A 15,478-nucleotide genomic window follows, 5' to 3' on the forward strand; every position below is an offset into this window, starting at 1 on the left:
CCAATTTCCCCAGCAGCTGGAAACCACTAATCTGCTTCCTGTCTCTATGGATTTGCTTATTCTGGATATTTTTTTTAAAATGGAATCACGTGACATATGACCTTTTGTGTCTGGCTTCTGTTACTTTGCACAATGTTTTCAAGGTTCAGACGTGTTATATCATTATCTGTCAGTACTTCATTCCTTTTTATGGCTGAAAAATACTCTGTTGTATGAATATAATACATTTTGTTTATCCTTTCATCAATTGATGGACATTTAAGTTGTTTCCACCTTTTGGCTATTAGGAATAGTGCTGCTGTGAACAGTAGTGTACAAATTTTTGTTTGAATCCCTGTTTTCAGTTATTTTGGGTGTATGCCTAGGAGTAGATTCTGGACCATGTGGTAATTCTATGTTTAACTTTCTGAGAAACCACTAAGCTGCTTTCCATAGAAGCTGTATCATTTTACATTCCCATCAATGTACAAGGTTTCCAACTTGTTACATACTTACCAGTACTTATTTACTTTTCCTTTTATTTTTTTAAATTATAATCACCCCAGTGTGTGTGAAGTTGTATCTTGTTGTGGTTTTGATTTGTATTTCCCTAATGATGAATGATACTGAGGATCTTTTCATGTGCTTATTGGCTATTTGTCTGTTATCTTTGGAGAAATGTCTGTTCAAGTCCTTTGTCTATTCTTTGAGTTCTCTTCTTTGTTGAGACTTAGGAGTTCTTTGTACATTCTGGTTATTAAATCCTTATCAGATACATCACTTCCAAATATTTTCTCCCATTCTGTAGGTTCTTTATCGCTTTCTTGAAGCACAACAGTTTTAGATTTTTGTGAAGTCCAATTTATTTTTTCTTGCTTGTGCTTTTGGTGTCATATCTAAGAATCCATTTCCAAATCCAAGGTCATCAAGAATTTAGCCCTATGTTTTTTTCTAGAAGTTTTATAGTTTTAGCTCTTACATTTAGGCATTTGATCCATTTTGAGTTAATTATTTTACATGGTGTCAGGCAGGGATTCAAAATCACTCTTTTGCATGTGTTTATCTAGTTGTTCTAATGACATTTGTTGAAGAGACTATTCTTTCTCAAATGGAATGGTCTTGGCACCCTTGCTGATTTCAGTTAACCATAGGTATATAGTCTTATTTCAGGACTCTCAACTCTATTCTGTTAATCTGTATGGCTTTTATTATGCCAGGACCCCATTATTTTATTTATAGTAAGTTTTGAAACTGGGAAGGGTGAGTCCTCCTACTTTTTTCTTCTAAGTTTTCAGTGCCTCCATGACATTGTATTGTATGGACATACCTCAGTTTATTTTTCTAGTCTCTTATGGTTGGAAAGTAGATTCTTCCATTCAAGTATCAAGTATTCATTGTGGGCCACCACAAGCCAACATTTAAAAAATACATCTGTGGGCAGGACAGCAATGCTTTCCACTAAAATTAAAAATGAAGGATGTTCATATACAAAACTGCATTAACAGAACGGTATGCAAGTAAAATATTAAAAAGCAAAACTGAAAAGAGTACCAGTAGAAAACATTCTATTTTCTCTGTTTAATAGTATGGAAAACTACCCTCAAACTACCTTCAAATATACCACATGTCCATTCAGACACATTTTCTATGTTTGGCATAAGTCACATAATCATTTCCCATAAGGATCCCAGACTTAATCCTTTCACTGAGATTTTCATTACCTTCCACACATGAAGCCTATCACCTGTCTGATAAAGATAGAGGAAATAAACTGTGACGTTCTATCTTATTGACAATGCAAATTGTAGTGTTCTGGTTTTTCTATACCTATGTGAACTCTTGAGTTGTCTTATATCCAGAGTGAGAATGGTTTATTTTTATTGTCGTTCCTAAAAAACTGGAGGTGGACTGGAATAATGGCATTCTCTAAATAAAGAAAACTGATTTGCTCAGACTTCTGCTTAGATGATATAAAACATATAAAGCCATTTGAACAGTACCTGGTACATAGTAGTTAACAAATGTTAGTTGTTTTCCCAGAAGTTTCCCCAGTTTCTACTTTGCCATGCCCCACCTGTGTTCCCTTCCCAATGTAACCTAGTCTAGCTAGAGGTCAGGAACAGGTTGTGCTATTAAGAAGACCACTTTAATTCTGGCCCCAAAGAAGTTTTGTTTTGTTTTTGGTTTTGCTTTTTTTAATTCCCCCACCTCCCAGTTCTGTGCTCAAAGCTATCTGAGAGCTCTAGATGGTTTCTGACAATGAACAAGTTCAATAATTTTAATATCCACCTTTTTGGTTTGAGCACAGTATGACCAAAAACATGTAAAAAGATATTACATTAGAGAAATGCAAATCAAAACTACAATGAGGTATCACCTCACAGCAGTCAGAATGGCCATCATCAAAAAATCTACAAACAGTAAATGCTGCAGAGGGCGTGGAGAAAAGGGAACACTCTTGCCCTGTTGGTGGGAATGTAAATTGATACAGCCACTATGGAGAACAGTATGGAGGTTCCTTAAAAAACTAAAAATAGAACTACCATACGACCCAGCAATCCCACTACTGGGCATATACCCTGAGAAAACCATAATTCAAAAAGAGACATGTACCACAATGTTCATTGCAGCACTGTTTACAATAGCCAGGACATGGAAGCAACCTAAGTGTCCAACAACAGACGAATGGATAAAGAAGATGTGGCACATATATACAATGGAATATTACTGAGCCATAAAAAGAAACAAAATTGAGTTATTTGTAGTGAGGTGGATGGACTTAGAATATGTATACAGAGTGAAGTAAGTCAAAAAGGGTAAAACAAATACCGTATGCTAACACGTATATATGGAATCTAAAAAAAAAAAAAATATGGTTTTGATGAATCAAGGGGCAGGACAGGAATAAAGATGCAGACATAGAGAATGGACTTGAGGACACAGGGAGGGGGAAGGGGAAGCTGGGACGAAGTGAGAGAGTAGCATTGACATATATACACTACCAAATGTAAAATAGGTAGCTAGTGGGAAGCAGCTGCATAGCACAGGGAGATCAGCCTTGGTGCTTTGTGACCACCTAGAGGGGTGGGATAGGGAGCGTGGGAGCGAGATGCAAGAGGGAGGGGATATGGGGATATATGTATATGTATAGCTGATTCACTTTGTTACACATCAGAAACTAACACAACATTGGTAAAGCAATTATGCTCTAATAAAGATGTTAAAAAAAAAAAAAAAGATACTACACAGGGCCATTCCTCACAGACATTCCAGTTGAAGGGTAACAGAATATACCATCCCAAAATATTCCACTTCGGCATGTGAGAAGGCAAGCGAGCAGTGTCAGATACAAGAAAAGCTCTCTGCTCTTCCCAATTTGCTCAAAGGCAGGATATAAATTTGTACAGATGTATCCCCTCCCTCTCTACCAAAAAGGACAGAAATTAATCCCTGGAGAGAACTCTAGACCCTTATCAGCCAAGAGATGGCATAGGGGGAATCCACATAGCAAACCTTGCTAAAACTGGTACTTATCTACCACCAGATTCCCTATGTATCTGTCTTTCCACAACTTGTTGCCCTTAGAAGCTCAAAGTCCTTTTCCTTTGTCTTTTCAAATTTTGAAAAATTAATTGTTCTTTTGTTAAGATTCTGTATAAGCCCAATTTCTCACCACACCTTTGAGTTACTCATCACTGGGTAATCCCATGTATGTGTGTGTACAGTGCACATGTTAATAAAATTCTGTCTGTTCTTCACTTGTTAACCTCTTTTTTGTTAGTCTAATCTTGTCAGTCTAATTTTTTGTTAGGGCCACAGTCAGTATTTTTCAGTCTAAGCAGAAGGCTGTGGTGTTTTCTGACACCACCAACCGATTCTCCAACACCATCTGGGTGTCCTACGACTCAGTGCAATTCTGACACTATCTACCTGGGGTTAGTATCGGATCCCACAGGTTAAGGGCTCAGTCCCACAAGACTGTCCCCACTTCAGATGCCAGTTGAAAGGCACAAGTTTCTGACTAGCTATACATTCAGGGGTTCCCACAACCCCCTCCTCAGTTTCAATAATTTGCTAGAACAACTCACAGAACTCAGGAAAGCACTTTACTTGCTGTGACCAGTTTACTAGAAAGGATACAACTCAGGAACAAGGGGAAGGGACACAGAGCTTCCATGACCTCTCTAGGTGTGTCACCCTCCCAGCACCTTGATGTGTTCACTAACTGAGAAGCTCTCCAAGCCCTGCTGTTTAGGAGTTTAATGGAGGTCTCATTACTTAGACCTGAATGATTAAATCATTGGCCATGGGTGATGTGACTCAACCACCAGCCCCTCATTCCTCTCCAGAGGTCAGGGGCTGGAACTGAAAGTTGCAACCCTCTTACGCCTGGTCTTTTGGTCTCCAGCCCACTTTCTGAAGCTACCTAGGGGCCCTTAACTACCAGTCATTGCATTAGCACATAGAAGACGCTCTTATCACTGCAGAGATTGCAAAGGTTTTAAGAGCTAGGGACGAAGGCCAAATATTTATTTTTTTTATTATATCTCACTCCCCACCCCCGACCCCCCCGGAAAGATTTGTGGGAATCGTAGTTAATGTAGAGGGTGGCAAGAAAGGAGCTAACTCCAGTTACTCATTTTCTCCCCACGCTTCACCTGGCTTCTTTGCACAGTTGGAAATAAAGTTGGGGAAGAAACAAAGCCAGAATTGTTTTAGTTCATCTTATTGTCCTGGTCCTATGTGCAGCAAAAACAGAGTGTGTCTGGAAACCATATGAATGTGAAAAATCTTTCTACTGAAGGCAAAATCGAGAATGGGTGAGAGAAAGTCACTAGGGGTGAGAAAGTACTAGAAAGTTTTGAGACGTTGTTGAGTTATAGCCTGCTATAGTTCTCTGCCTTACGCTCTTGAAAGATTATGAAAGCTTCAAATGGTGCCCTTTGACTGCACAATGCTTTACAGCTGCAGTGGCCTTGTGTTTGAAACTAGCAAATATAGTGGTTAAAAATGTTTCTCTGAGTTCTTTACATTTCTCCCCTTTTAATGCGTATTTTCCTTGTACCTGTAGATCTTCAGTTTTTATTGTGACCTTTTATCATGTTGTTCTTTGTGTTATTCATCCTTTCTAATTGATTCCCCACCTCAACTCTCTCTGGCTGCCATTCAGTGATCCAGTGCTGCTTGCAAGGATATTCTCTTTTATTTTATTTTTTTGCAAGTTTTTAACACTTGCCTTCCTGCTTCTCAAAATTCACTCTATCATGAATGACAACAAGAACACCACCACAGGCCACACATCTCTACTGTGTTTCCCCTCCAAAAACAGGTTTGTAATCATTATTCGTTTTGATTTCTTAAGGTTTTCATTCCAGTAAATTAAATTTTTTTCTTATAGGGCTGCTTTTTAATAAAATTAATAGACTATTTTAGTTTTAGGTTAACAGAAAGATTGAGCAGAAAGTACACAGAGTTCCAATATATCCTGTCAAAGCTTCTCCTACCACCTCCCCAGACCACCCAGCTATTGACGTCTTGGATTAGTGTGCTACATTTGTTACAGTTGATGAGCCAATATCGATACATTATTATTAAAGTCCACAGTTTACATTAGGGTTCATTCTTTGTGTTGTACATTCTATGGGTTTTGACAAATGTATAATGTCATCTGCCCACCATTATAGTATAAAGAATTGTTTCACTGCCCTCCCCATCCTCTGTGCTCCACCTACTCAAGCTTCCCCTACAGAAACCTGGCAAACACTGATCTTTTGAGATTGGCTTTTTTTGTACTTAGCAGTATGCCTTTCAGTTTCCTCCACGTCTTTTCATGGCTTGATAGCTCATTTCTTTTTATTGCTGAGTAACATTCCATTGAATGGATACACCACAGTATATTTACTCATTCGGGCTTCTTAATTGCAGAATCTGCAATTCTGGCTTTCTTTAGTACAACCAAGAGATTTATTATTCTAGATTACAATTACAACATATTCATCCTGATGCCTATGGAAAGCCCTGATTTTTCATAATTCAGGATTCTGCAAGAAACAAATGAGAACTGTACTTCATCTTCATTCCCCATCTGGTCTCACTTGAGGAAAATTTCGTGTGAACATCAGTGATATACTAGACATGCTATAATCTGAATTCTAAGCCAAGATTCTCATTTGGAAAGTATCATACAAGGTAGAGAACATTCCCCACAATCTTCCTTTGGTAAATTGGCATCTTTGTCACTAAGAAAAACAATTGACAAATTATAATACTTTTGTTGTGTTTATCTCAGATATATTTTGTGTACTATATATGCTATCTTCCATTCTTTGTTTATTTCATGTCTTGGTCTATTTGGGCTGCTATAGTAAAATACCACATTGGGTAGCTTTTAAAAAATAGAAATTTATTTCTCACAGTTCTGGAGGTTAGAAGTCCAAGATCAGGTTGCCAGCATGGTCAGGTGAAGGCTCTCTTTTGCTTTGCAGACTTCTCATGGTATCCTCACTTGGTGGTAGGCGCTAGGGGGCTCTGTGGGATCTCTGTTATAAGAGCACTAATTCCATTCATGAGGGGGTCCATCCTCATGACCTAATTACTTCCCACAGGTCCCACCTACTAATACCATCACCTGTGAGGGTAGGATTTGGGGGGACATAAACAGGCCGTAGCATTTGGTAGGTAGTCTCCCTATCAGCACAAAGCTGGATGAAATCCAGGTGACCCACATGAACTTGGCTGATTCCTTCCCCCCCTCACCCTTCAGTGAAGCTCATGGGCAGGTGAGAAGATTCAGTGAATCCTGATGGTTCAATGGGCAAGTTTGTCCCTAGGTAACCCAAGTAGGAGGACTGATCTAGTGAGTTCTGAATTAACATGGGAAGCACACTGTGAGGAGGGGCATAGTGTAAGGGCAATGTCTGTATTTCCCATTTCATCCTCTCTCCCCAGGATCTAGTGGAGTTACCTTTTCTTGATGAAAACTCAATGAGCTTATTCAACTTACTAGAATAGGACAGAGTTTTTGGCATGGTGGATATAAAAATCAATCTTGTTTAAGTAGGATCTGATTTGTTTACCCAAGATGGTAAATTAGAAATGAAGAAACCTCAATTTAAACTTAATTCCCTGAAGATTTATTGAGGACCTAATAGATGCTAGAAATTATGCAAGGTGGGTTAGGAGATAGATGAATCAGAAATGAATTTCAGTCTCAAAGAGTTTACAGTTTTAGGAGGCGTGATTTGTTCACTATAAGTAGAAAGAAATCTAAGTTATGAGAAAAGAGTAATAGAGGTAAAGGAGTTGGTAGAGACTTCTGCATGGGAATATCCTGTAGCATGAGTACCATGAAGGGAGAACTAAATATTCCTAGAGCAAAATGTCTGAAGTCCCAGGTGGTGAAAACTATAAAGACAAGAAGATGGGCAGCTGTCCCCATCTTGTTAATAAGCATGGCTGAGTGTTAAATATTGACTTTCTGCATTTTGTTTCCTATCCCATCCCACAAGGATTTTCTCTCACTGATTCTTTTCTCATGCCTCTAATATCCTTTTCTCTTCTTCCTTTTCTCTGACTTTTTTAAAATTGGCCACTAATACCTCAAAATTCAGTGTGTAGTGACTATACTGAATACATTTTTATGTGGCTTATTTCTACTTTTTGAAGATATGTGAAGTAGTTTGTATGTCTCACAATATGAGGTTTGTTTAATGTCTATGGAGAGTTACTATGCTAAGCTCTTTTAGGCAGGAGTATGTATATCTTATTCACCCCGTGTCTAGAATAGTGCCTGGGACGTAGTTGATGTCTCAGAGCTACATTGGAAAAAGGTTTCAGGCCAGAAAATCCGGAGTTTGTATTTATTAGCTCTGTGGCAATGGAAGTTTTGCCCAATCACTTTTAAGTATGTCTCCTCATTTAAAACATGGGATGAATAGTCATATTTCAAAGTTTACTCATAAAAATCTGAGAAAATAAAGGATAGGAAAACATTTGAAACTATAAAATATTTTAAGTATTGTATGTTGCTATTTGTGTGTGTGACAATCAGGAGCTCTCAAAAGAATCAAATTCTCCAGGCCTGAAAAAGGCCCCATCCTGCCTTTCTAGTTAACTGGGTTTGATATATTTTTGAGGTTTCTTCAAGCCCTGTAATTCCACATTTCAGGGTCATCTCATTACACCAAGCTCAAGATATGTCTCTTGTGAATCTTTCACTTGGGCCAATACTTCCAAACCTACTCCCTTTATTCTACCCCCCAACTACTGTGTACCTTAATATATGTTAGGGAAAGGTAAACTCTTTGCCTTTCTAACTTGACACAGAGAGCAAGGTCCTACAGGTTTATTATTAAAATGGGTCATTATGCAGCACAGAACTCAGTGTTGCATAAAGAATATCTGAAAACTTTTCAAATTTCAGCCCATTAGCAGATCTAGTCCCCACGTATATCATTAGAATCTTATACGAAGTGAATTTAAATGCCACCATCTTTGTAAGGGCTGCATGGGTGAGGCAGCATGTCAGGAAAATGCACACTGATGAGCCCAGTTCTTCCAAACTCAAGGCTGTAGGGATCTGGCCCCAGGATGTCCTCTTGACATGCATGTATGGATTATAAAGTGCTTCTGAATAAAAGATGCTGAGAGAAGAGGAAGGGAAATGACATATTGTATAATTTCCAGGCCCTTAAAGGATTTGAGACAGGAGTAGAGAGGAGGTTGGGAGCTCTAGGCCACTCACTGCCCTGGGAACACATACACCTGGGCATGTACACACACAAACTTACATACCCCGCCCAAACTAAACAGCACTGGAAATGGACAGATCACTTTTGAGTGAAGTGATCACTCAATAGTGTAAGAGCAAAGACGGATTCACACTCTTAGTTATCTCCCTCATTTACTCTGCCCTGTGCAGTTTCACAGTCTCTTTCACAGGCCTGTTTTGGGCTGTGAAGGTGAGCTCTTCTTTGGACCAAAGCACTGTCTTCATGTTGCAGTGGAAATATCCCGAGGTAGGACACCTTAGCCATTCTCTGTCACTAACAGGATAAGAGACTGCAGCTTCCCTAAGTCAGCGTTGTCTTTTCTCTTGATAATAACTGTTCTCAGGGGTGGTGCTCTCATATCACTGAAGGGAGCTCGCCAGCTCTAGCAAAGGTAAGGCAGGATAAGGACTCAACTCAAAATCCGGTTCAGAGTAACTTAGGTTATCCCAAACTCCCAGCTGGTTGACACTAAGGTGGCATTTGATAATCGCTGCCTTACGGAACAAGAACCCAGCAGGCACATTTCATAAGGAAAATAAGGCACCTGAAAGTGAGCAGGAGTGGGTACATTTCCTCTACCCTTCTGAGTTCTTCTGGTTGGTCTAAGAATTAAATGGACATGAGGCAGATTAACAGGAGAAAATCAAAATTTAATAACATGTATACATGGGAGAGACAAAGGAAAATTAACTCTCCAAAATAGCTGAAACCTTCACCTTAAATACCATCTTCAGCTAAAGACAAAAGAGGATGTTTGGGGGTAGTGGTTTGGGACTTCAAAGGGGAGAAAGGCAATTCACGTGGTGATGGAGAATGAAATGTCTGGTAAATAAGTGTTTGCTGGGCCGTGCAGAAACAATGGGACACAGAGAGGCTCTGAGTTTACCCCTCTATACGTAGTCCATATACTTTGCAGATATCCCTGGTGATAGCTCTGTTCCTGGGACACGCTTTATCTAAATTCTTTAGGCAGCTAAGGGGGAAGTAAAAAGAAAGACTTCCTGACTCTTCCATTTCTTAAAAATAATCAACATAAATTAATCCTCATGCCAAAGAGATACATTTGGGAGGGAAAATTCTCTGCCCCCGACCCCCCCCCCCCCCGGTACATTGGGTTGTCAGATAAAACACAGGATGCTGGTAAATTTGACGTTCAGATAAATGATGTATAATTTTTATATAAGTATGTTCCACATATGCCCACTTAAATTTGAACTTCAGATAACCAACAAATAGGTTTTTAGTATAGGAATGTTCCAAACATGCCCAGTTAAATTTGAACTTCAGATGTAGGAATAATTTTTTAGTACAAACATATCCTAAACATGCCCAGTTAAATGGGAATTTCTAAAACAATGATTTTTTTCAGTATAAGTCCCATGTAATATTTGGCCAAGGAGATCACGTTAGGTGGAGTGAAGAGAGGGAGGCCCATGACTAATAGCCCTTCAATGCTATATGAAATTTGGGAAGAGTTTCCAATGGAATCAGAAGAAAGTGTGAGGGAAAGTGTTGACAGAAAGAAACACTACCCGCATCAAAAAGGAAACACCATTATCATGATCACTACAGATGGAATAGTTGAAATTCGGCTAAAGAGCAAAAATAAGTAATTATTGTAATCCCTAAAAGCTTTGGTTGTGCGTTTAATTTCTAAATTTTGAAGCATTTTTCTTATAGTAGGTTCACCATGAATGCTTTACTTTAATTCAAGTAAATTCCACTATTTACTCTAGAATATCTTTGTTGGAAAACCTGTCCAGCAAGAAGCATACGCTTGTCCAGGTTCATTTACCTTCTCCCTGCTTCCTAAAATCTATTTATTTGCACATATTAAAGAAATGCTCACCATTTCTGCCCCATAACCAGAACCAAGGAAGTATTTAAGTATTTAATGTGCTTCTCTCCCTGACAAACGGAGGGGAATCTGGGCATTTTGAATAGAAATACAGGGCAATGTCTCTGTTCCCCTTGCCCACCTTGGATTTGGCTTCCTCCTAATTTATGCCTTTCTTCTCAGGAGTAGTTCATTGCCAACCTCTGCCTTCTGCTTCGTTACCCAATGTGAACATCCCTTGGCATGTTTTTCCTCAGGTGAGAGGGTGAAATGTCTCAGTTTAATAGCTTGTGAGCAGAGATGGCACCTGAGCAGCAACGTGATACTCGCTCACCGGCCTGCAGCTTCAGTGGGAAAGGATTAATCTGGCATACAAAAGCAAGCACAGATAAATTGCTAAACACTGTAGTACAATGATGGCATGCATCTCTGAAATGAGAATCTTGAAAATCAATAAGAATTGAAAAAGGAAGAATTGTAACTGTCAAAATGCAGGATGTCAGCAGGATATTTGAGTCAAGGTCCATGCTGGCATCTCTGGTGCCCAGGAGAATCATCTGTTAAGAAAAGTTGTCTCCAGGGTGACCTTTGTCATGTTTCTTTGAAAAACATTGCATCTCAGCCCAGGGACTGGATTCTTCCCCAAATCATGATTGACCTACACATCACAATAGCCAAGTGTTAGGGGGCGTTTCCTCAGCGGGGGAGGGATGTCTGAGGAAGGATGTGAAGCCAAGGTTCAGAGGTCATGCAGGGAATGGGGTCTGGATATAGTGAGGCCCATTTGAAACACATGTATGATTAAAAACAAAAACCTGTTGTCTGGAAGACCTGCTAGGAGTACAGGCAGCAACAGGGCACAGTGAGGAAAGAAGTTAACATAAAAACACTGGGCCCAGAGGCCTCTCCTGTCTCTTGTTATAACATGAGGCTTTACCTTTTTTATATCTCCTTTTTAATAGATCTTTATTTTTAATTTTTTTTTCCAAAACTGTACCAATTTATATTAAGACAAACAGTTCCTATTGCTTCACATTGTTGCCAACCCTTGGTAATGTAAGTTATTTGTGTTTGTTTTTCATTTGTTTTTGTTTAGTCATTCTAGTGGTTGAGTAGTAGTGGTTTGGCATCATGGCTTTAATCTGTTTCCTTATTTCCGATGAGCTTGAGCACCTTTGTATTTGTGTAGCACCATTTAGAGATCTTCATCTGTGAACTGTCATGTTTTTTGCCCATTTCAAACACTGGGTTCTCTATTTTTTTCTTATTGAGTCATAGATTTTTATATCTTCCAAATGCTTTATCAGGTATATTAATTACAAATATCATCTCCTATTCTATGTATTTCCTTTTTTCTCTTAAATAGTGTCTTTTGATGAAAAATTCTTAATTTTAGTGTAGTCCAGTTTATTTTTTTTATGGCTTATGCTTTGTCGGATTCTGTTTGGATCTTTATTTCACTACCCACTATTTTTTTTTTTAAGAAAAATTATGTTAAAGGATATCTCTTTGTGCATTGACTACCTCAACCTGTAACTAATTAGCATATCTGTTCAAGAGAACAGTTTTGCTTTTGCAAAGTAAATCATATAGCATAATTCACAGACCCACCAATACCATCAATTCCTTTAGCAAACTGTGCTTTGAAAATGTACATACTATCATGGGCTTGAAGATAGAGGGATTAAAGCCCATACACATGTTTTTTTTCCATTAGGTCCATGTTTATTTTTCACATCCAAGGTCTCATGGGTGATATTCTTTAAAGCAGCACTTCTCAAACATCAGTGTGCCTACCGGTCACCTGGAGATCTAGTTAAAAGGCAGCTCCTGATTCAGTAGGTCTGAAATGAGACCTGAGACCCTGCATTTCTGCTGGGTGATGTCAGTGCAGCTGATTAGAGAAGCACACCTTGAGGAGCAGGGCTCTCTAGCACAGGGCAGATTTTGCTACCATGAAGAATACATAAGAAACATTATTTACGTACTAGGTGCTACCTCAGTAAGATTTTAAAGAGATGAAACTGCTCCTTTTGTTTCCCCACCCACTGCAAGATGTAGTTAAATGAATTACAGAGACCTGTATTCTCAATTTTTCTCAACTATAAAATAGATTTTCAGTTGGCAATTGCTAATTTCAATTTAAAACATCTAAAGAGGTTGGAAGTGTGGTTCAGCTTGCCTTGCTTGTAACTAACAGAAGCTTCTGAGGCTGAATCCTGTAAAGCTGAAACCAACCAGTTGTCCAACATAGGTTAGTATCTTATTTGAAAGAAATTTCTTACTATAGAATTTGGAAATGATAGTTTAATTTGAAATAAGCTTATATCCTTCTTCTTTTTCCTTTCTCATCCAAATACTTTCCAACTTCCCACTCAGCTTTTCCCAGCCTACTATGAAGAAGACTAACATAACAATGGCACTTTAGATTTGAGTATCTTGAGCAACACAGTGTTTAGAAATACTCCCTGAATTTGATACTGCATTTTAGGCTTAGCTGATTTAAAAAAAAAAAAAAAAAAGTTTTCAGAGGGGAAAACTGGTTAACACTGCCTGGCCAGGTGATCAAGGTTAACATTGCCAGTGATAAGTTATACTGATAGCAGATACCCCATTTGATATAATGAGAAAGTCGCTTTCTTTTGCAGCCTTTCTTCCCAAAACCCATAACCCCAAAGTAATCATGAGAAAACCATCAGACAAACCTAAATTAAATTTAGAGGGACTTTCTACAAAATACGTGACCAATACTCCTCAAAAATGTGAAGGTTATTACAAAGGCTGAGAAACTGTCACCGACCAGATGAGACTAAGGAGACGGGTTGACTAAATGCAGTGAGGTTCCTTGGATTGAATCTTGGAACAGAAAGAACATAAATGGAAACCTGAGGAAATCTAAATCAAGTCTAGCGTTTAGCTTAGGTAACAGTAATGTATCTATATTGGTTTCCTAGTTTTGACAAATGTACCACAGTAATGTGGAAACATTAGGGGAAACTCAAGCGCGTGAGGGCTCTATGGGAACTCTCCGTACTATCTTTGCAATGTTTCTGTAAATCTAAAGTTATCCCCAAATACAAAGTTTATTAAAAATGGCATTGAAAGCAGGGTGGCGGGGGGAAGCACTTAAGAAAGTACTGGAACATATCCTTTTTGAGAGCATACTTCATGGACAAATTTTTTCCCTGTAAAGCGTGTGTGTTGGGGGGTGTTGTGCAGGAGTGTGTATTTTGCTAGTGACATACTGAGAAAATTCAGTAATACAAGAATCAAAGGCTGCCACTGATTCAAAAAGAAAAGCAAAAGAACACCTCAGGGTCTTTCAAAAAAATAAAGTTCTTAGTCACGAAAGTAAGCTGAGTCCCTCAGCTGACACTTACCAAATTGCTTTGAAAGAAAGCAAAGTCTGGAGGAACTGTTGAAAAATCTGTGGCGTGACTAATCCCAAGTTGGACCCCAGTGAAGCAAATTGGAGAGATCCATTAGGTAGACGAGGCTGTCCATTTCCTCAGAATTATCGACCGGGGAGGTGCCCTTGATCCCTGTGCGTGTGCCACTGGAAAAGCTCCCCTGCCGGAATCGAGTTAAGTGGAAACGTCACAATCAATAAAAGACACTCTATTTTCCATTTGCTCATTGTTTTATAAGAGCTTATTTTGTAACAGTACAAAAAGGATTCAATTCAATATCGGTTCACCTTCTGGGTGGGGAGGGGGCTCCAGATATTGACTTTAAGTGCCTGATAAAGTTTGTGACAAGGCTCCGTTTGCTAACATTCTGACCAAATGGCAACCTCAGCCATGGAGGACCCAGGATAAGCAGATGCTCAGCATCGCTCCATGATATTGGAGCCCCTTTTAGTGCAGCGACAAAGTCAACAAACGTCACTTGAGCACCTAGTGGCTGCTGGACCATGCTGGTCTAGCACCTTTCATAGTCCTCAGTTACAAAGAGTTTCTCCAATTTGGGTTTCCTTTTTTCCTTGTTAAATAGAGTTTAAATTAGTCATCTTCCAGCTGCTCATACCGTTCTTCTACTTTCATGTACAAGGGTGGCTCAAATGATACTGTTTAAAGCAATGTTTAACCTTTAGAATGACCTCATGTATTTTTTTAAAACTTTGGTTTTTGAGTTTGTGATGGTGGTGGTGGTGGAGGTGGTGATGACCATGTGTTTGACTCCATTTAGAAATATTCTTTCATATTCTTTACCCCCTCCTGCCCTGCCCAAAGTGAAAAATAATGGGATCAACCAGGGATGTGGTTTTGTATATATTTAATATATGCAGTGGGTAATTTTCAAAGATGGCTGTGATCATTCCTCCCATTCATGAATGCATACACATCTCTGCAGTTGACATTGCTGCTCTTCCCATCAAGAGGGGGAATCTATTTCCCCACCCCTGGGATCTGGTTTGTGACTTGCTTTGGCCAATGGGTGTTAGCCAAAGTGATACAAAAGACTTGAAAATATGTGCTTATTGGGGCTTGCTTTCTCTTGCTGTCGAGAATTCTTCTGCCCTCATATGAACAAGCCAGGGTTAGCCTCTTGGAGGATGGGAGGCCACAAAGACAGAGTCCCTGGCTGCCTCAGCCATTGCAGAAAAGGCTCCAGACATGGAAGTGAGCTCCTCCTAGGCCACCTGGCCCCAGCCAAGCCAACTCAGCCCCAAAGAACCACCAAATTATGGGAAATGTTCAATGTTTTAAGCTAATATGTTTTGGAGTGGTTTGTTACACTGGTTTGTTATAGCAGAAGCTAACTCATACAGTATATATTCTTTGTTAGATTTGTTTACTGTTTTTTTCCCCCTCATTTAACCTAAGTCTTTAGAGTCTCAAATCCTAATTCGTGTTGAGGTCCAGATCAAATATCTTGTCCACAGAGAATC

Source organism: Balaenoptera ricei, chromosome 11 (genome assembly GCF_028023285.1).
Source record: "Balaenoptera ricei isolate mBalRic1 chromosome 11, mBalRic1.hap2, whole genome shotgun sequence".
Classification (NCBI taxonomy): Eukaryota; Metazoa; Chordata; class Mammalia; order Artiodactyla; family Balaenopteridae; genus Balaenoptera; species Balaenoptera ricei.